The sequence below is a fragment of the Rhinolophus sinicus genome, chromosome 15 (assembly GCF_057876585.1).
Source record: "Rhinolophus sinicus isolate RSI-liver-muscle chromosome 15, RSI-T2T, whole genome shotgun sequence".
Lineage (NCBI taxonomy): Eukaryota > Metazoa > Chordata > Mammalia > Chiroptera > Rhinolophidae > Rhinolophus > Rhinolophus sinicus.
The window spans coordinates 116,894,079-116,917,034 of NC_142515.1; the positions used below are offsets into that span (position 1 = coordinate 116,894,079).

The following is a 22,956-nucleotide window of genomic DNA, read 5'->3' on the forward strand; positions in this document are numbered from 1 at the left end:
TCTCTGTTTTATCAGCTTCTTGACTTTGCATACTACTCCCATTTTTCTTTAGCCCATTACCAGATTATATAGGGACTAATTAAATCTGCTCCCAAACTCTTGCCTTCTTGTCATGACCATGAAAACACGGACACTGTAATTACCAGCTAGCTAATCTAGACACACAAGCAGGGAATGGGTGGGGAAGAACTGCTGCCTTTTCTATGAGAGTTTTATGCAAGGAAAAATATTTCTACATTAACCTTAGAATGTGCCAGGTCACTTAAGAGAAAATACAGGGGGTATTGTTGGAATATTGTGTACTCCTGGTAGTTTCACCTGCGTGTTCTATTTCTGCATGCTCCCTTGAAACAGTAGGAAGACCTCCTTTTCAAAACATTTTAATTTTGGTTTTCTCAAAAGAGTAAAAGGGTGTGAGTTTGTGTGTTGAGGCGTGGTAATAGGACACTGAGCATACTTTAGTTCACCCTTTTGCAGGCAGCTTTTTTTTTTTTTTTTTTGCCCCTTAGCTCATCCAGGTGTAAAGAATGGTCAGTTTGCTTATACATCACAGGATATTTGGTTGTGTTCACCAAACATTTCTCCAAGAAGTCTTGATTTTTGAAGAATTCTCTCATATAGAAACTTTAAGAAATCTGACATTAGCCCCATGTAATGCTCTGGGTCATTGGCTATGTATGTTATCTCTTAAGTTACCTGCTTTTTTAGTTTATACTCTGAGACTTTGTTTAACCTGTGGTTTACTATTCTTATTGTTTGTATTGATTTTGGTGTTTTACAGTTACCTGTAGCCACTGGTTTTAGTGTCATAAGACAGTAAGATGTCTTCATTTTTTCTTTGTTGGGTCTTTTTCCTTGCCTGCTCTCTGGTTTTTCCTTAAATTTGGATCAGGATGTTCATGGAAGAAAGAAGATTCAAGTTCTGCAACTCTCTATAATGTACAGGCATGCACCGCATATCGACGTTTCAGTCAAAGATGGACCACATATACGATGGTGGTCCCATAAAATTATAATGGAGCTGAATAATTCCTATTACGTAACGATACTGTAGCCATCATGACATCATAGTTCAACATATGACTCTTAGTTGGGAATAAACTGAAGGGGAGCAAGCGTGTAAGTGGGTAGATCATTTGAGTAGGAGTAGAACTTCTTTATGGCTGGAAAGCATAAGAGTTTTGGGTGGAGTACAAAGGGAAGCGACAGTTGAAAAGATGACCCAGAATTTCTTTGTGGAGAGACTATAGTATGTTTGTGTCTGCCTTGGTTGTTGGTGAGAATTTGCTGACTTTATGAACTTTTTGTTGGTTTATGGTAGGTAAATCTGCATTTGTGAATTTATCTTTACTCCTTAAAATTCTGTTCTTTGAAGTTCTGCCTGTACTGGAAAAGTATTTTTTTTCTTCAGTTATATCTGGTATCTTATCTTAGTGAATATTTACGCAAGTGTCTCTAAAGAAATATTGTAAATGCTCAAGGACAAAAGCTTCCCAAAAAACAAATAATGATGAACCAGGAAAGGTATTATGTTAGTGGCTCCTCCAGGAGTAATAGACTAGACAATCTCGGGAGAGAAATATTTAGAAGAGCATGAGTCAATAGACCTTAACTAAATGTTTAAAATAGTAAATATTTTATGTCTAAGACAAATTGGATTTTAAAAGTCATCAAACTATGGGATTGAAGGACATAATAAGACAGTTCATTATTTTCTATGAGAGCATGAGAAGAATATAAAAATTTCAGGAAAAATGAAATAGAAAGATTACTCATCAGAGTTAGCTATTCCTGAATTGCAGTATATGAATAATTGAGATGGTCAAACCAAGAGGAATGACAGCTTAACGTAATTATATAGGTATTAATTTAGTTGCCCACAAGTTTAGGAGTTCAAAAATATGACTTTATTTTTATACAACAGAATTTAATTTCTGTTCCGTCCCATTTTGCCTACTGACACAAGTTTAACCATTGTCCCATTAGTCAGTTCAAGAATTTCTCAGTCCATGCAGAATCTCCTCCTTTCCATTCTCCCTGAGAGTGCATATGTCGTCTGAGAGGCTTTCTTCGTGCCCAGCAATAGAGGAACTGGGTATCTATTCCTCAGCCATCGATTGATTAGCCTTGTTGACATCTGTTTCCACCTTCCAGTGGCTGACCCTCTGTTGTTGATAACCATTCTTACACTAAAGCTAAAATTTGATTTTTTTGTACTTTGTATGTTTTGTAATTCCTCTTCTCCTACTTTCTTACTGTAAAGAATGTCTTGGACTAACAAAGAAATGATGGGGTATGGTAGCTTATGCTGAGAAGGCCGGCATCACATCCTTTACCTGTACGTCCACGCTCCTTTCTCATTATGTATTAGTCTGTTTCACCTTCTTCCTCTTGCATGTAGACTGGCCCGGCTTACTTGCTTCACTAATAGAATGAGATGATATTAATGTTCTGAAACTTTCAAAGCTAGGCCATAGGAAGTCTTGAGCTTCTGCCTGGACCTCCTAGACCGCTCATGTCGGGAACACTGCTTCTACGTGAAGTCCAACTACTCGGAGACTGCCAATCTGGAAAAGGCAAATGTGAGCATTTTGCTGAATAGTTTTAGTTGAGCCCAGGCAGCCGTCCAGCCATCTCAGTCAAGGCATTAGACATGTAAGTAAAGCTGTCTTGGACCATTTAGTGAGCCCATTCACAAGCTGTCACCACCAGGTGACATCTATCGACACCACATGGAGCATAAGAAATGCTCAGCTGAGACTGCCCAAATTTCTGACCTACAAAATCACGAGAGGTAATAAATTACATGTTTTAAGCCACTAAAATGTAGAGTAGTTTGTTATGCAGCAAAAGATAGCCACAACAGGAGTGGAGCAATGAATTCTTCTGATGTCTCAAATTTTTATCCCACTACCTATCAATATAATCAAGTTGATACTATAGCATTGATTTCACATTATTTTAAGCATTGTGACCTATTGTCAGGGAAACAGCCTTTTCCCCAGAGAACAGGGCTGCTCCATGATTCTACTTATCGCTGTTGCTTTCATGTGTCATCACCTGCAGACTTTCTTCTGTTAACTGTTTTACATAGTACTTTCACTACCTCTTTTTTCTATTTCTTTGGGCTCTGAAAATTTCCAAGGCATAAATCAAGTAACCCTAAAACTGTGTTTCTGATGTTGGACTCTATTCTGTTCCATTGTTCTGTTTGTCCATCCTGGTGTCCAAATCACGCAACTCCTTCAGTCTTCTTTCGCTATGTGTCTTCCTCATTGATCCTTTTATTTTTTTTTTCTTTGTTAATTTTTATTAAAGACGAGCATACCTAGAGAAAAGCACATCAAACTTGTGTGCTCAATGAATCTTCACAAAATAAACACCTGTGTAACTTCCACCAAGATCAAGACATAGAACATTTAGTAGTACCCAGAAGCCCTCCTCTTGCCAGGCCTCCACTCATTACCCCAAAGCAACCAGCATTTTGACGTTTATAATCATAGATTAGTTTTGACTGTTTTGAACTTTTTATAAATGGATTCATACAGTATTATCCTTTTGTTTGGATGCTTTCATTCAACTTTCTGTTTGTGATGTTTGTCTATGATGTATATGTAGCATTTGTGTATTCATTGTAGTTGTGGTATAGATTCCCACTCTATGGATATGTCACAATTTATTCATCCATTCAATTATTAAACATTTGAAATGTCTATAGGTTTTGACTAAGTAGCATCAAATACTAATATTCAAGGATATGAATATTCTAGTGCCCATGTACACATTTTTGTTTGGCATATACCCTGAAGTGGAATTAAAGAATCATGGAATATGTTTATGTTCTGCTTTGGTAGATACTTTCAAGCCAATTTCAGAAGTAGTTGTGCCAATGTATGCATTTACTAGCAGCGCGTGAGAGTTCCAGCTGTATCACATGCTGATCACTATTTGGTTTAGGTTTTTTGTTTGTTTGTTTAAACTGTTAGCTATTCTGGTAGATGTGTAGTGCCTTTTTATTATGGTATTAATATTCATTTTCATGAAAAATGATGATATTAAACATGTATTCATGTTTTTGTAAGCGTTTTGATACCCTTTCAGTGAAGTGCTTGTTTAAATTTTTTTCCCATTAAAAAATTGAGTTGTCTATATGTTTCTTACTGATTTATAGGAGTATTATAGAATTGAGTCCTTTCTTTGCAAACCTGGTTGCAAATATATTCTCACGCTTTATAGCTTGCCTTTTTGCTCTCTTAATGGTGATTTTGGTGAATACACTAGAGCTCTTAATTATAATGAAGTCTGATGTGTCAATCTCTTCTTTTATAGTTAATGCCTTTCTGCACCCTTTTAAAGAAATATTTCCCCACCTCACAGTCATTGTATTAGTTTTCTATTGCTGCTGAACAAATTACAATAAACTTGGCAGCTTAAATAACATGATTTCATAGTCTGTTTGGGTCAGAAGTCTGAGCATGGCTTTACTTGGTCCTCTGATTAGGGTCTCAGAAGGTTGAAATCAAGGTATTGATTGGCTGGGCTGTTATCTTTTGGAGACTCAACTGGGAAGAATCACTTCTAAGAATATTCATGTTTTTGGCAGAATTAATTTCTCTGTATCTGTCTGACTGAGGACCTGGGATTTTTGCTGGCTGGTGGCTGGTGGTTACCCTCTGGTTGGCCACTCATAGTCCTGGAGGCTGACTGCAGTTCATCATGTGGGCTCCTTCAACATGGTGTCTTACTTAATCAGGCCTACAAGGAGAGTCCCTCTTTCAGGGAGGCCTGAGTCCCTTTTAATGGCTTTCCCTTGATTAGGTCAAATCCATATAGGATGATCTCTCTTTTGATAATACAGTTGACCCTTGAACAACGTAGGGGTTAGGGACACCCACCCCTATGCAGTCAAAAATCTTCACATAACTTTTGACTCCCCCAAAGCTTAACTAGAGCAGATTGTTGGTATCTGTGGGGGTTTGGTTCCAGGACCCCCCCCCCCCCATGGATACTAAAATTCGAGGATGCACAAGTCCCATATACAAAACGGCATGGAACAGCCACCCCTCTGCATCTGTGGATTCCCAACCACAGATGGAAAATACTCTTCAATCTGCTCTTGCTTGAATTCTCAGAAGCGAAATCCAGGGATTTGGAAGGCTGATGATATTTATTGAAAACAACCCACCTATAAGTGGACTGGCGCAGTTCACACCTGTGTTGTTCAAGGGTCAACTGTACCTCTAGATCAACTAACAACTAAATGCTTAAGTTGTTACATTTGAAATCCTTTCACCTTTGTCATAGTTTGTTGGTTAGAAGCAAATCACAGGCCCCTTCCAACTCAGAGGGGATGTGAGCACTAAGATCAGAAATCATGAGCCACCCTAAGGTCTGTCCCACAATCTGGAAGACGTTTTTAGTGTTAACTTCTAGAATTTGCACTATTTTACATTGCACATTTACTCTCATAATTTACTTGGAATTGATTTTTATGTGAGGTAGACGTTAAGATTCATTTTTATTTTATGTGAATTAACAAATGACCCAGTACAATTTATTTGGCATACATCAAATGAATGTATGTGCTTGTTTATTTTTCTGGATTCTGGTTTCTGTTAATTGACCTATTTATCTATAGTGTGTCAAAATCACACTTTTTGTTACTTAAGTTTATAATACATCCTGGTATCTGGGAAGAGTAAATCCTCCAAATTTGTTCTTTAAGTTTGTCTTAGCTATCCTTTGTTTTTTGTGTTCCTATATAAATCATAGAATCAGCTTGTCAGTTTCTACAAAAATCTCTAGTGGGATTTTTAGTGATAGTTCATTAAATTTTTAGATCAGTCTGAAGGGAATTGGTAACTTTAAAAATTGAGCGTTTTCAATTCATGGAAGTGCCATCTTCTTCTCCTTCCCCTCCTCCTCTCCCTCCTCCTCCTCCTCCTCTTCCTCTTCCTCCTTCCTCCCCCCCCTCCTGTCTGTCTTCAAAAATTTATCTCTGTACTGTCTTATAGATTTCTGTGTACAACTGTTTCATATCATTCATTAGGTTTGTTTTGCTAGGAAGTGAACCAGTAGTTTTCTATGTAGTTGAAACATTTTTTTAAAAAATTAATCTTTAACTTGGAGATTAATAACCAGGAGGCAGGATTAAGAAGACATAGCATTTCTAAATTCCTCAGTCAGAGATTTAAAATATATTTTCATTCATAAAAATTGTGAATAAAAAAAAAATTGTGAATGCTCAGAAAATTAGAGACTTCAGTCAGTGTTCAAATATATGGACAAACTTAATTCCAAAACAAAATCTAATAGCAATTAGACTGACAACAAGAGAATCGGCCTGTTTAGAAGTCTATACCAGGGGTTGGTAAACTTAGGAGTATTTTTTAAAGAGCCAGATAGTAAATATTTTAGGCTTTGTTGGTCGTAAAGGAAATTTTGTAACAAGTGCTCTATTCTGCTTTCGTGGCATGAAAAAAAAATTGGACAATATTTAAATATATGGGATGCATCAGCATTCCAATAAAATTTTACTGACAAATCAGGTGGTGGCTGGATTTGGTCCAAGGGCTATAGTTTGCTGGCCTTTTGTTTTAGGGCACAGCTTAGAAATGATTGCAATCTTTATGTAGTCCATTTAATTATGAGTATGGAATGGTTAAATACTGAGCCTCTTAGTCATTGCAACAAGGAAGGATGTTTAATGTTATTTAAAAAGTATAAAAACATCTACGTCTCTACCCAAAGGGGTAATTTGGTTCCAGACCTCATAGAGTTTGCAGGCTGTTCTGAAGGAGAAAGAAATCCCAGCAAGAACAGACTATTTCTTGACCATATTGCACTAAGGATTTTTACTGATTTTTTTTCCAATGAAGTGGGGAAGGAAAACAAGATCTCTAACGTATATGCATATTCATGTGTGTGTGTGTATATATCTATATATCTATATATCTATATCTATATATATGTATATTTTGCTTGCATTAATATACAATAGAAATTCTCTTCCATATCACATATGCTTTTGTTGGCATAAATGCTTTGAGAGCTAATTCTTCTCTTCTTTTTGAATATAACTCCATAATGCACTTATTATATTTGACTTATTTGGGAACGTAGACACTATTAATCAGTACAAATAATTTGAATGATGGGAATCTTGCTACACATTCTTTTGTGTGCAGTGTTTTAGGATAATTACATCTAGAGGATACAAAGTTCTGAACTCAAAAGCTATTGATATGAAGCTTTTAAACATAAGAAGGACAACTTTGTCAATCATTTAAAACTTTGCATATGTTTTAATTACAAATAATGCAAGAGGATTAATAGGGATGGGGAAAGTACTAAGCCCAGATACAGCTGTGGTAAATAGAATATGAATTCAAATATCTGGAGTACGTTAGGGTGAATAGAGATAGGCTATTATTTCCCAAGAATATTATTTTCTGCTGCCATTTTAGTCTAAGGAAACACGCAGCGCAGTCTACCTGTGGTCTAGAATTATTTGGTTAGCTATGGAATCTGGAAGAATTTGTAGTTTCTATTTTTGGAACTAATTATTTTAAATTTAGTAACTTCCTTGATGTATTGATAAACGTTTTGCACACCATGAGCCGTTAATAGCTATCGTGGGACAAAGGACTTGTGCTCAAGTCAGTGTGGGGTACCTTGGTCACCAGCTCCGTCTGTTAGTGATTCACCCCGTGCATGAACGTATGTGAAGGCCTTCAAGAAGTCTGGAAGTTAAGACATCTGTTCATGCTTAGCCTAGATTTCTTCCAGACTTTTTGGATGATGAAGCGGGTTTGTTTCCCTTATAGAACGTTTGTATTCTGAAGTGCTAGTGTTCTAAGAGAAAAAGTTTGGGAAACAACTATTTCAACCCATAATTTATTTTCCCATTGTTTTTGAGAGCCACTTCTTGTTTCTGACATGTTAAATCAAGATAGTTGTATTTATTTCTGTCATTTTGTGTAGACCTCTAGAGCTGGCTAATTTGAGGAAAACTTAGGGAAAGGAATTTATTCTTCTCAGTATGTTGGTTCTTGTTTAGTTCAAGACATGAGAGGCAAGTTAAATTTTGTACTTTTATCAACAGTTTTAAAGAGTATGTTGACAGAGAAATTTATCAATCCAGTAAATACATTGATTATTAATAGCTTAGCCATTAACTGCATAGTACTTTTCATTTTTATCATTTAAAAATTTATATACATATTCTATGAAAATATGCTCATTATTAAAAAATGAAATCATTCAGAAATTTTTAGAATAAAAAAATAAAAATTTACCCCTCGCTAAAGATCATCTTTGTTAATAGTTTGCATTCTTTGGAGGCCTTTAAAAAATATATTTCAAAATATTTACTTTTTGGCTGTTGAGTTTTCTTACATATGTATAAAGACCTCCCTTGATTTTAAATAATCATGTCCCGTGATTTTAAATAAAATAATCATATACTTTATCCTTAAACAGGGTGACCAGAAGTTCTGAAAGCCTAAGTAAATAGCCATAATAAGTGGTTTATAGATTTTGTGTTACAATAAATGTGTTCACTGGCATTTGTGATAGGTTCAGTGCATTGTCCCTCATTAGTGCCCCGTAGTTCAATGCACTACAAAGTTGCAACAAATGTGACACATTGACATGGAATTTCCACAAGTCCCTTTCTATCCATCTGTGATGCATTGATTTATATCTCTGATTTTCACTGGATAAATCTGTGCCTTTAGTACATCTCAGATTATTTCATCAGAGGTTCAATTTGTAAATATATTTTCATTACATTATAAATATATATTTACTATATTATATAAATATTTATTTAATATTTATATGTAATATACTAAATGTTAATATATTAAATATAAATAGAATGACCAGCTTTATGACCAGCCTGTACTTTTGTAGAAAAACTTTTTTTTTTAATGTTTACCTATTTAATCCATCTAGTTTTGAATTTTGTATATGGTGTAAAGGTAGAATCTGTATTTTTTTTTCAAATGGATCATCAGTTATTCCAATATTATTTATGGAACAATCCATATGGGATCTATGTAAGCCCATCTTAAGGTAGAAGATAAAGATTTTTGAGTCATCCACAAAGAGATGAAAGTTGAAATGTGAAGGCAGGTGATATATTGGGGGAAGGGAATAGATATAGGGAAGGAGAAAGCATGTGCTTCTATAGAGGGAGAGAGGAAGGAAAGGAGTTACCCAGGAGGTAGGCAGAATGGTGTCACGGAAGTTATGGATTAAGAAAGTTTCAAGATGAGAGGGCAGTTGTAATTAGTGGGGAAGCAAGAGTCAATGGTGAAATGGGAAAAGAGAATATTTGATACATGCAGTTCATTGAATTCTGTGGTACAATTGTGGCTTTTGGATTCCTTTAGATTTTCTACAATTTATTCCATTGTTTCCATCCATCCATATGGATAATTATGAGTTAACTCTAGACATAGTCTGTTTCTGGGTAGTAAAGGGAAATTTTCTAAACACATTTTCAAAATGTCATTTCATTAAAATTTTATTTCTGTGGTATATTTGAAAAATATTTTCTATAAAAACCCAGTTAACAGACAATGATGTAATGTATATAAAAGAGCTCTTGATCTAAACAAACCATAGAAATAAAAGATGTGGTTTGTATATGTGACATGTGGTAGCTATTTCTCATTCATTTGAAAAAATAGGGAGGAAACTTGGCCAGGACTCAGCGTCACCACGTTGGTCAGCTCCCACATTAATACTATAAAAGATATTTTAAGCTTGCTAACTCTTTGTTTTTATAAACTAGTCATTTCTATGGCCTGTTTGTGGCTCACTTTCCCCTGTTTTCCTCTTCAATAAGAGGTTGAGAGAGGTAACGAATTTGTCCTGGTTTTGTTCGGACATACTGTTTGATCAGCCTGTAGCCCTGCCGTAAGGGTGATAATCACTATATAAATACATAGCCACACAGCGTCACACTGGCCTTTCCCAGCTGCCCTGGAAAGCAGCCAGTCTGCCAATGACGAAGCTGTGTGCATGCAGCTCTCTGCTTGGCTGAGCACTGGCTGAGGACGGATGGCAGCAGGACCCAGCGCAGCTGCTCTGTAACAAGACGCGCAAAGAAACCTTCATCAGGCGTTCACTGAGGAGCCCATCAGAAGTGTTGATGTGACAGCCAGGAGCTGCCTTCGGTGATGAATGAGGGGTATTGTCTGTGGGCAGACATGGCACATGGCAGTGTGACAGAGGCAGCTCATTTTTGATTCCAGGTATTGAGAAGCCTGTGAAGCTAAGAAGATCAGCAAACAGTGACAGGCCCTCCACTGGTGCCTGCAGGCAGAGGCAGGGCTTGACCGGCTAAGCTCTCTGTTTGGAGCAGCTTGCAGTTTTTTTCAAAAGCCATATCCATAACTGTGGAAAGTAATATTGCCATCATCATTATAATCATATATGAAGGAAGATGCACGTCCATAAATCATACTAATGAATGCCAGCTAATGGCAACGCACTGAGTGCTGTGTTCCATAAAAGTCTTGCTCTATCTGCTTATCCTGATTTATTTTCTTCACAGCCTCTCTTTGCCGGATATTTTATTATATTTATTTATTTTGTTATAGATTGTTTCCTTCCTAGGCTCTACTAAACAGAGGGTACAGGGGGTAGGATGTTGGAATGGTCTTGTTTCCTGCTCTATCCCCGGTGTTAAGAACAGTGCCTGCACAGAGTAAGCCCTCAATATGTGTGTTTGTTGAAAGAAAAATGTAAAAATCCAGTCTGGTGTATTTCTAGTGATGTCCTGTAATATTAGAGAGATTCCAAACATCAATTTAGAATAAGAAATGTTCTCATTAAGTGGACAGTACTTTTCTTCAAAGCAATTTCTAAATAGCTGAGTTTTACAGTATTCAACATATATAATGCCCCATTTCTGATGGATTTATCAGTTGGCATTAACGATTTAGCCAGTCAACTAATTGTTGTGTGTGTGTGTGCTGCCAAAGAAAGGTTTTGACTAAATTTCCCTCCTCTGCTTTCCTTCCCTCCCATTTTGCCCTGGAGAGGATGTTGTCCCAGCACAAAAATCTTACCTGCTACTCACTTGCAATCTATTGATAACAGTAATCAAATGGTCTACTTCCTTTCATAGATTGGGTGTGTACATTTGTAAAGAGAAGTGGAAAAAATACGAGTTTTCCTAGGTAGAGAAAGCAAAATGTTTGTAATTACTTTAGGTGGAAGTGGTTTGGGCTCTTGGCTTGGAGGTGTTCGAGCAGCAAGAGGATAAACCGTATAAGGGCCATCAAAGCTGGCAGCTATTCCTAAACCAGCCTAGGCATCAGCATCATCTGGGGACATCGATAAACAAGCAAACAACCATTCCAAAAAAACCCCGAGAACAAACAAAGAACAGGTCACAAAACTCCATCCTGGAGGTCTATCAGTGGAAGCACTGGACTCCATATTGAAAACCAAACAGCTCCCCATGTGAGTTTCATGTTCATAAAGTATTTGAACCACATAATGCTGGGATTCAAATTTCAGATAGAAAGTTGGACCAGATCAGCCTTTCTCAGATATCACGCGAGAGTACCTGTAACTATTTAGTCAGGGCTTTTCCCACTGGGAATTCTAATTCGTTTTTGCTGGGGTGAGGTCCAATAATCTTTTTCCACTTTTTATTTTTTTAAAAAAATTCATAAGATTCCCAGTGATTCTTGTTTTTGGGTGAGTTTGAGAAACATCAATCTAGAAGACCTTGAGATCTGGTCCAGTCCTTAAATTTTATGGTTATTCAAATAATTTAATTCTCTACTTTGTGTGTAAAGGCAGTCTTTACATGATTTTGTTTTTATTTTATTTTTTGGTATTAGAAGTCATATAACTAAAATCATAGACAGTGGTTTATTGTTCAGCATTTTATGCCTGGCTTAAAAACATGGACAAATAAAGAGGCCTCGTTTCATGCAACTCTCACTGTGGAATGACATGCCCTGTGGATCACTGGCCCCAGGAACACTTTTCATTTGTTGTGAGCACACTTTTTGGTCCAACAGCCTGTGGCGTACAAAGGTTAAATGCACCAGCTAGAAAAAGGATGACAGTAACAAAGCTTAAATAACAAAACAGCGTGCTGCATGAAAATCAATCTTCAAACCCTGTAAAACTACCAGTGCCAGTTCCTCGTTATGTATTTTTAACTGCACCATGATCATATAACTTGAACTACCCTGCAAGTTGAAAACCAAATAGCCAGGACTTAGAGCAGTCTTTCCCAGAGATGGTTCTGCTTTTCAATTTTCTTTTTATTTATTTTGTCTATATATTTCAAGTGGATTAAGTAGAGAATTTTAATCAAGAAAACAGCTTTCCGAGCCGTGTTTGCTTCTCAGATGTTGTACTCTATGGTCTAGTAAGTGCTTTAATGAGTTGCAATGCTGCAAGATGTTTCTAGTTCCTTTACTTCCTTGACTCCGTCAGCATATATTTCTGTCAGACTTTCAAAATTAATTCTATTTCCCAAAATGGATAATTTTTAACAAGGAGCTTAGTGAAAGATTTTATTCCTATTCTACTTTTCTAAGGTACCTAATTTAAAGTATAAGCTATTCTTAACCCCAAGTAGGATTGAACTAATTTTTTTTCCCCTAGCCATCTTACATAGCTATTCACACTGCAGCAGTCTTTGGATAATTATTTTATCTTAACAGACAATAATTACAGAAATATGGAATTTTATGATTTGAAAGAACATTCAAGAGAGCTTATTATAACTATCTTGTTATAATAGTCTCCATTTTAGGGCATGATGAATGAGACTCCAAAGGACAAAGGCCATTTAATTCAAGGAAAGCCAATGCTGGGCATTCAGAAGCCAGATTCTAAGTGCTTTCCAACCCATATATTGACTTCAAGTAGCCTCACCTTCACAAGTCCTGTTGGTTCTAAATTATTTTTTTAAACTATTCGAAAATATCATTATAGGTTATTTTTAAAACAAGGTATTTCCACTGATATGCAATGTGCAAATATATTTTCAGGGACACACGTGGTGATAACATCCATCATAATACACATGCACATGTAGTCATAAGATGTTTCTCCAGACTCAGACATGATTTCTTCAAGCAATGTGTAGCTTTTGTGTTCCCTCTTTTTCTCCTTTCCTCCTCTTCTGTCCAACCTTTGTATCTTAGTTCAAGCCTTACTTCCTTAGAGAACCTTTCTCTGAATGCCCAGATCAGGTCAGGAACGATTGTTATAAGATCTTTTAGCGCCTTTTAACCCTCCATCACAGCACTTCTAACAACTGTAATGTTGTATTTCTTCGTGTGATTACTTAGTTAATGTCGGCCTCTCCCCCAGTCTAGACTGACTCTAGCCATGTGAGGACTGGGGCACCTTCTGTTGCTAACGATTGTCCCCCAGTGCCTGGCTCAGTGCCTGGAACACAGTACATTCATAGGAAGCATTTGTGGAAGGAATGAAGAAATGAGTGAACTATCCCTTATCCTAAAATGCATGTGTATTTGAAGTGATTGTTTTATTTCCTTCCTCCCTTCCAGTATCACTTTTATGAAAATTAGTTTTAGCTTGTGGTTTCTGCTCCTGAAGGTCCAATCTGCTGCTCATAGAGTGTGCTCACACAGTTGGCTTTATTCCAAGCACTTCCAGCTGGCCCGTGTTTGGGGCTCTCTCTAGGGGGGTGTTCCAGGACAGGCTCATCTGCAGGCACACCAAAGCCATCTTCCTGATGTCCCAGAGCTAAAGACAAGGAGGGAGGAGACCTTCCTTGAGAGCAGGAGTGAGAAGCTCCGCAAGACTCCTAGCAGAACTTCAGCCAGTGATTATAGCTGCTCAGGATGGACCCTCAATGTTTATCCCTGTCTGGAGTGGCCGTGCTCAACACCTAAAGACAAGAGCTTCTAAGGTTCTTCCTAGGAAAGGAAAATATCCACCATTTTGTCTTGGCCATAGGGACGCGGCCATTTTCTGAGAGAGTGTGGGAAACTCTGTGGGGACTATTGAGATCAGTCACAGTGCCCCTCAAGCTGATCCAAGTGGATGAGTCCCTGGAAAGAGGATGAAGAAGCGACCATGAACTAGGTGATTGAGGAAGGGATGAGGAAGGGCTAGCTGTGCCTACGCCACTTAAATGAGGGTTGGCAGAGGATGCCATTCTATACATCCTGGTTTCAATCCAAGGGCCAGAGGAAGGTCAGTGAAGAGAGTCCCCAGAGAAGCAGGGGCTGAGAGACTTCTGCCTGCCCAGATCCTATGCACACTCCCTGGAACGCCAGGAACAAATTCTTCCCATACTCTTCAGTGCCTGTGAAATACCATCTTTTGTTCTTCTGCCTTGAGTGCACATGTGCTTTGGATAAAGCACATGGTCCCTACATTCTAGGAAAAGATTACTAGAGAAGGACAGCCATCTTTGCAAGGGATTTTACTGAGAAGGTGAAGCATGGACTGGATGGCAGGTTTAACCCTTCCTCATTCTAGGACTGTGAAAGTTGGGCTGGGATTCCACAGCCTAGAGACACACGGTGCTCCTGCCATGTAGAGACATTGAGAAATCTTGATATCCTGAAAACAAGGTGGCCTTGTGTTCCTCAGGGGGAGCCACAGCAGGGGAAGTCATCCATTTAGCTCTGTATTGGACTCTCAGTCATCTCCACGCTGTCTGTGGAGCCTTGTGAAAGCTTACAGCCTGATCTGAACTGTGCTGTGGAGAAGGAACAGAAGTTCTCCTGTCTTGACTGAGTGTCACGGGGGGTGGGTAGCCCTGCCCCTCCCCAGGGTGGTGGTGGCGCCCTCTAGCTCACACATAAGAGGCCCTGTCGTAGTTCAGTCACTTCCCACTATGTGAGTTGCAAAATGACCTTAAGCACAGCCTAGCACAGGGCAGCAGGCTGGTCTCATAGCCACCCACGTGGGCATGGCAGGCAGGCACACAACCCTTCCACTCTGTCTTTTCAGCACCGTAAAGAGCCTTCTTATTTATCCTGTGTCTTGTCCTTGTTTTTCTCAGCCATTTTCTTTCCCTAATGGCACCATTTTCTCTTGGTGTTCCCTATAAAACTCTGAATACTTTTTATCAGTTTGTTTTATGGACTTCCTGCCTCCCTCCTCTTCCTGTCTTTCCAACGTTGGTGTCTCCGGTTCTAGCCTGCATTTGTCCACACTATCTCTGGGGCCTCTCAATCAGGCCCATGGCTTCAGCTACCACCAGGATGCCCACAAATCCCAGTTTTCTCTCTCCTCCCATATCTTTTTCCTGCTCTGGGGTTTATTGAAATTTCACTAAAAAAGGTGTATGACATGTGGTCTTTTTCCTGAAAGATATTTAACGTTAGTTTCCATAAATTGTGTATTTTAATAGGAAACAAATGTTGTCCATAGATCTGTTTATTCAAACTATTTTGATTTTTATTTGAATTTATAATATCATAATAAACACTTTATAGTTTATTTAAATCATAATTATGTTAGATATTTAATGTGTACATTTTTTATTGGTAATAAAAATCGTAATACTGAAGTAAGGATTAAAAGCCACTTAGGGAAATATGGAAATATTAATTAATAAGACCTTAGTACTTACATGTATTTATAGAATTATTCTTTGAAATTACCTTGTCTCAAAAATTAAAGCATAAAATGAATTTATAGATATTCAGTTTTTAAAGCACTTTTATACATAGAAAAACTTGGCCATTTGTATTGGCACAAATTTAGCTTTTCAGGGAAACAAATGTTTCTTCAGTAGCCATCCATAAGAAGAGTTAGTGGAGAACTGCACCTTCCTTAGTCTCTACATACATGGGTTTTTGTTTTTTTCTTTCTTTTTTAGTATAAACTGAGTTAATGCCCCTCAGAATTTTCTGTCAATAGTTAGTCCCTCTGAAGGTAGATCTCAGGAAAAGTGACTGAATTACTCAGATAATCCAGGAATATCTTTCATTTCCATATAAAATATTTAGAGCATCCAAGTTTGGGCTTCACTTTTCCTCAAAGGTTATGACCTTAAATTGTTTTATCTTTATTGTTTCAGTTACCTACAGATGATCTGTGCACAGCACACAAGTCAAGGACCAGGCCAGGACTCGGCATCACCACCTGCTGAAACTGTAAAATGATCTGTACTGAAACATTCCAGTTACAGTCTGTGGTGTCTCTACAAATTATAATAAATAAAGCACACTAACTGTCGCGCAGATATGCAAAATAGCACCGTTCTGGTTCCTCAGAATCCATGAGGCAAGTCTGTTTTAGCTCCAGGTGCCCACTTGATCACCACGATGGCCTTGGAAACAAACTGAAGTGGCCAGAGCCATCTGGGCAGCGCTGCAGAGACCTGCATGGAGTCCACTGAAAGGGAGGAGCTTGAGCAAAGCCCCCAGGCCGCCCCTGAACTTCAGGATCAAGTTACATCTATCTGCACCTCTGCATTTGTTTATGAGTCATCCCCACGGGGATATGTGGCTGGCTCAGCTGTTTGGGCAGCTGTGTACTCAGTGTACTCAACTGTAACCAAAGAAGTCTCAGAGCACATGCCTTTTTAATTCTGAAAAGACCCAGACCCGACAATTAATGTAGATGGAATGTAATTGGTTCATTTACTCAAAGAAGTGATGTCCTCATTGGCTGGCAGTGCTGCTGGCACAGCAAGGTTAGGAAAACGGTAAAGGAAAAAGAGAGTAAAAAGAAGCAGTCTTCTCGATGAGGAAGTGAAAACTTCATAGACAGGAGCTAAGATGACACAAAGTGAAGAGAAGAAACATTTCCGGAGCAGAATGTGAAGTGGATATGAGGTGGGTGAATTAAGCCAGACTGCTCGGTTTCAAATCCCAGCTCTCATGACCTTGGGGAAGTTATTTACCCCTTCCCCCCACTTGCCTCAATTTCCTCATCTGTAAAATGGTAATAATAATAGTCTTCACTGATGAGGGTTTTGGTGAGATTATATAAGTGAATAAGGTGGAGCATTTAGAACATCAGGAAGCACATAGTAAAGTTGCTCAGTAAGTTTGAGCCTTTGTTAGTCCCAGTGATAAATGTTCTCACACAGTGCCTGAATACATCACGGCCTCACCTTGAACGCCCGCCGCACTGCACACAAGCCATGGGCTGCAGAGTGTGCAGACCTGCAACAGTCCTTGAGTGCATCTCTGCATTTGAAGAATCGCCAGACTGAAAGCAGATCACCTTCAAGAGAACATGAAGCTATTGGAGGCCTTAGTGCCAGGCTACACAAATCCTGCACAGCTCGATAATATTTTAGGGCATTTTTGTGGGACATGCACACACACACACACACACACACACACACACACACACACACTAACATTAGCTCTTACTGCATGACACACATTCTGTCAAGCCCTTTACATGTAGAATTTCACTTAGGACAATCCTGGCAGGCAAGCCCAATTATTATCTTCAATTTGAAGATGAAGAATCTAAGGTGTGGGTGAGTCAGGATCAAACAGCTGGTAAGAGGTATACCAGCGTTTGGACCCAAATCTGCCTGGCTCCAAAACCAATGCCCTTAGCCATTGTGCTAGAGAGAGGCCAGGGCAAACAGTGGTCACAGAGAGAGGCCAGGGCAGCCAGTGGTCACAGAGAGAGGCCAGGGCAGCCAAGCACTGCCCGTCATGGCCTGAGGAGATGACCATGTTTTCTGTAGCATGTAAGCTGAAAATTATTAACCCATGCTCTTTATGTCACAGGGTTGAAATTGAACAGTCACAAATAAGACTGTGCAAACAATGGAGCTTTGTTTCCTGTATCTGAGCCCAACCTCTCGCCAGCCCTCATTCCTGTTAATGGTGGGTAATGGCAGACATCTTGCCTCTGCCAACTAAAGTCCCACCCAGTGTCTTCTACTTTACAACAGCCTCTTTTGGGTGAATATTCATTTGATTCAAAGTTCAAACTTCCTGTAAAAAGCTGCTTCCATCCTGTCAAAAGTATTTTTCCCCTTTGCTTCCCAAAGTCGTAAGTTTGGGTATCCTCAGGGCGGTGAGGCAGCAGACTGACCCCTCTGCTGCAGGTCTCTGGCTGGGGCACCTCGGGGGCCTCATTACTCCTCCCTCGCTGACTCAGCCTCTTCACTTGTCCCCCATGGTGGCTGACCCTCTGGGTCAGCATGGTCAGGGATGCTATTTAATCCCTGGGCAGTTTACCCTGGGCATCTGCTCTAGGGGGACTTATTCTTTAAAAAAGGGACCACTCTCTACTCCCCCTGCAACAAGCATACCAGTTAGCATCCTCAGTGATTTTCCCTCTTCCTCAGGGTGTGAGAACTTCTGCATCCACTTCTCACCACTTAGAACTACGGGGGCTCTGCTGGCACTTCCCTCAATCATTTCTACACTTTGGCTTTGGAACCATGTTGGGAGCCGCACTGTGTAGGTAAGGGTTTCTCTGAGAGTCTTGCACAGCAGGGAATGCAGAGATGCCTCCTGCTCTGAGAGGTCCTACAAAGAGCCTGCATATTTCAGGCACTCCCCCTAACCTTCCCCCCCTTACTTACCATATTTCCCTGAAAATAAGACCTAACCGGAAAATAAGCTCTAGCATGATTTTTCAGGATGTTCATAATATAAGCCCTACCCCAAAAATAAGCTCTAGTTAAGATCATCAGCCAGATGGACACGTTTAGTACATCCGTTGCGACACATGACAGATGTATTGAATTATAAAATAATATTAATACATAATTAAATATAAATAAATAATATTATTGACTTTAATACTTAAAATAAATTATAATATAAATTATAATTAAATATTTCTAGATACCCAACTGGACGAGAGGTAAATGCCTATGTAAACAGATGAATTCGGGACTTATTGCCGAATGACCAATTGGAGCACAGACACAATGCACGGATAACATGTGCACTTGATAACGAATGGACATGGTTGTGTCTAACATGAATCTTCATAATTCAATGCGTCGAGTGTTGTAATGGACATGCTTAATGCACACGTGTGAAATAAAGAAATGTTTTCTGAATTTTGGTGCCTGCAATTTTTTGTCACTTTTGTGTGGACCATCATTCTTAACTGTCATCATTTTTGTTGCCACTCCTATCTCGTAAGTCTTCAATTAACACTTAATTTAATGTTAGGTTTAAAGGGAATAATATTTTGACCCCCACACAAGATGAGTGCAAAAAGAAAGAGCTATTCCATCGAGTACAAGAAAGGAATCGTGGAGGACTCCTGGGGCAAGAATCTTATGGCTTTCTGCAATGAGAAGAAGTTGGATCTCCAAATGGTCCGAAAATGGCGAGCAGAGTACGATAACCTCAGTCAACAGGTGGATGAGGGAAATGCTAAGAAGCGCAAGTGTAGATCAGTTTGGCAACCCTTATTTCCTGAGCTGGAAGAATCATCTGTCAATGGATTGCTAACAGAAGAACAAAGGTTTTGGTTGTGTGTAGGGCTGATACTCAAGCATTTGCCCTTGCAATGGCACCACAGTTAGAAATATCCCCAGAAGAATTCAAAGCATCCCAACACTGGCTGGATGGCTTCCTTCAGCGATATGAACTGTCTCTAAGATCGACAACAGTGTTCAAGCTGTAAGATACTGAAGTTATTAAACGTGCACTTGCATTCAAGTCCTTTGTTGATGGCATTGACTTTTCTAAATACCAACTCTCCAACATAATCGCTGTGGATGAAACTGCAGTGCTTATGGGCAAAGGATCTTAAACGACAATTGATCAGAGGGGTGCCTCGTCAATCTACATTTCTTCCACTGGCTATGAAAGTGCACCTGTTACCTGTGTTTTGGCAACTTGGATGGAAGCAAAGCCCCTCTAGTTATCACTAAGGGTAAGAAAGATAAGGTTGAACGCATGCGTTTCAGACGTTTATGTTCTTGAAACCAAAAAAGCCTGGTGCACACAAGCTGTTATAAAGAAGTGGGTCGATTTAATGCTGTCACTTGTTTTGCGAGGTGGCCAAAGAGGTCTGCTAGTCTGGGATTCAGCCATCACTCACTGCGTGTGCTAAAGACATGAAGAACTTCTTGCAGAGAGAAGAATAGATCAAATAATAATTCCCACAGGAATGACTGCCTATCTCCAGACTCTTGATATTGCAGTAAACAAGCAATTCAAGGACAATTTGTGCATAGAAATCAATGACGACACTGAAAACAGAATGGAGAGCGTGGAAACTTTGTGAAGCCTAGCCTGCGAGAGGTTGTGACTTGGGTGAAGAATTCATGGGATAAAATCACTGACAGCTGTGTTGCCAATGCAGTACGAGAGGCTACATGGACAAGAAGTGCTCATTTAAGGAGAGCTCTATTGCTGGACATGAGAGATTGGGGCCCATTGTTCTACAGGAAATGGAGTCGCAAGAAATTCAAGCCAGAATTCGGAGTTTGGAGAGTTATGACGATGTTCCAGAAGAAGATGACATGACTGTATTTGAATAAATGTAGATTTTTGTACATAAATAAATGTAGATTGTTGTACATGAAAAAATAAGACATCTCCTGAAAATAAGCCTTAATGTGTCTTTTGGAGCAAAAATTAATATAAAACCGATTCTTATTTTCGGGGAAATACGGTAAGGACTTTTCTGCAGGGGTGAATTTGGTCCTAGTGGTAGGGGGAGGACAGGAAACCCCTTTGGAATTATTGATCCTGCATTTCTCTCTCTCTCTCTCTCTCTCTCTCTCTCTCTCTTCTCTTCTCTTCTCTTCTCTTCTCTTCTCTTCTCTTCTCTTCTCTTCTCTTCTCTTCTCTTTACTCAAAAAGAGACTTAGTTATTGGGTGGGAGTTTTCCTTAGTACATATCTTGACTTCTCTGCTTGATTATTTACTATGTAGAAAATCCTCTAAATTTCATTTGTTGATATTTAAAAAGAAGCTTTTAGAAATTACGGTGTGTGTGTGCTCCTGCTCAGGGAAACCAGGTTTTCAGGGCTATTTTCTTACTCCGAATTTAACGAATCTGATTTAATACTCAAATCTGAGCAATTCCTTTTTTTCTAGGTATTACAGGCTCTTCCCTTAAAGCAATCAATGCCTGAGAGAGCCATAGGGAATTAAAAATGCATGGTTATATTATTTTCAAAATATTATAGTCATTGCATATATATCTAGGTTAATATTGCTTTTTTCAGTAGATTTCCCTTTTGTGATCCTCAACTTTCATAAAATTTTTATTTAACTGTTCTAGTGCAATTTGAGTTGTGGTTTGGACAAGAGCATTAAATGGGGAACAACAATATTCTCTACCCCAGCACAGGATAGTGGTGGCACTGGAATTTAAGGAAAAAAAAAAAGAGAGAGAGAGAGAAGGTGACTCCAGGGAGAAGAGAGGTGGGACCTGATGTCTAGTTGCCCATCCTTACGTGAGTAGCCTTCTTCCAATCCTTGTGTTGGAGGCGTGGGGATTAATTTTGATAATAAATGAGGGTATTCGTTTCCAGAAAAATTTAGTGTTTGGCAATGTTTTTACTATTTTTCTGACTGCTGATGCTATTTTTGGTTCTACCTGTGTGTTACGCTGTTTGTGGAGTGCAAAATATACACTATTATACAGAACATTGTTATAGAAGAGATTTCATATAGAGCTTAATCCATCATGTAGACATTCTGTAGGATTTTAAATCTTATTATGTTGTTAAAGATGGCATTTCATTGTGGTTTATACCTGGCATTCTGTTGGAAGTCAAACATTAATGAGAGCTTGGAGAAAACTGTGGCCTGTTATGTTTGCAGAAGTGTGTTTTGCTGATGATGAAAGGAAATTTGGAGACCTTTGTGTCAACTGTCTCCAAAATGCTAGTATCTATTTTTGTAATGTAAATGATACTCTTCCTTTACCCATATCCTCACTTCCCTCATTCCCATTTGCCACTGCTCTGACCTAGTCCAGAGGGAGTTTTATTTTCTCTGTTACACTTGACTCAACCTGTGACTTTCAACACTGTCCGCATCACCTCCATTTTTCTAAGGAAATGAGAAAGAGCAAAAGGAAAGGACAGGGCAAGCGGTGTTGACTCCCTGGAGATGACCTGCACACTGCAGATATCATTTCTGCTCCTATCTCATCAGTCAGCGTGTCACTAGCCACACATCCTTTCAAGAAGGCTGGGAATGTAGCTACCCTCTGGGTGGTCATGTGCCAAGCAGAAATGTGGATGTTATTACTAAGAGGAAGAAAGGGAGATATACTGGGTGATAATTTGTTGTTACTGCCTCAAATAAGGTATCGAAGGTAGACATCCCACAGGCAGTAATTATAAGGACACATGGAAGTATGAGATGACGGCCCTGGACTCATAAATCCTGTATGCTTGGGGGAGTTAGTTTTGGGATGAATTTGTAAGTTGGTTCATGGACTCATTTGGTGTAGGATTTTGATGTGAATATTTGATAACCTGAAGTACATTTATTGATTAGAAAGCAATTCTACAGTAAGTGTTGTTTGTTGTTGTTGTTGTTATTGAAGCTCATTGAGGCACACATAATTCATTTTTCTTAATATGTGATCTTGTCTAGTCATCATTTATTTTAGTGAGCTTATCTCTTATTTTGGTCAGCCTTTTCAATTAAGATCTGCACTGATGAAAGGACAAACAGTCTAGAAGTATGATTGGTATTAGACAAGTGTATTTTACTTCATTCAACATGGGTAATATTGTTAAGCTCTGAAAAGAGCTTTATTATGTCCTTATAATAGGTCTCAAGGTCTCATATTTTGCCTTTAATCAAATAGTGGGGAAATGTATTTACGCCTATTCATGCAAATGCTGTTGGTAATTCACAATAATTTGATAAGAGTTTGAAATGAAGGCAATATTAAAAGTACAGCATGCACCACGATAAAAAGTGCAATGGTGTCTTTGACATTATCATTTCTGGCTGATGTTAGCAATGGAGCCAAAGGAGATTAATTCTGACACTTGAAATATTATAAGAA

At 38.8% G+C, this 22,956-nt stretch overlaps 1 long non-coding RNA gene across 3 annotated transcripts in view; it reads left to right on the forward strand.

Annotated features, from left to right (window-relative positions):
• Positions 1–20,647, forward strand: part of LOC148755292 (uncharacterized) — an 84,332-nt gene extending 63,685 nt beyond the window's left edge. The window contains exons 2-5 of one of the 3 annotated variants that reach the window (XR_016019077.1): positions 16,052–16,811; positions 17,730–17,828; positions 18,296–18,414; positions 19,137–20,647. This is a non-coding gene — a long non-coding RNA (uncharacterized LOC148755292). Of the gene's footprint in view, positions 1–16,051; positions 16,812–17,729; positions 17,829–18,295; positions 18,415–18,800; positions 19,022–19,136 lie in introns of those variants that run through there. The other 2 variants (XR_016019075.1, XR_016019076.1) reach the window with 2 other exon arrangements.
• Positions 20,648–22,956: the final 2,309 nt, after the last annotated feature.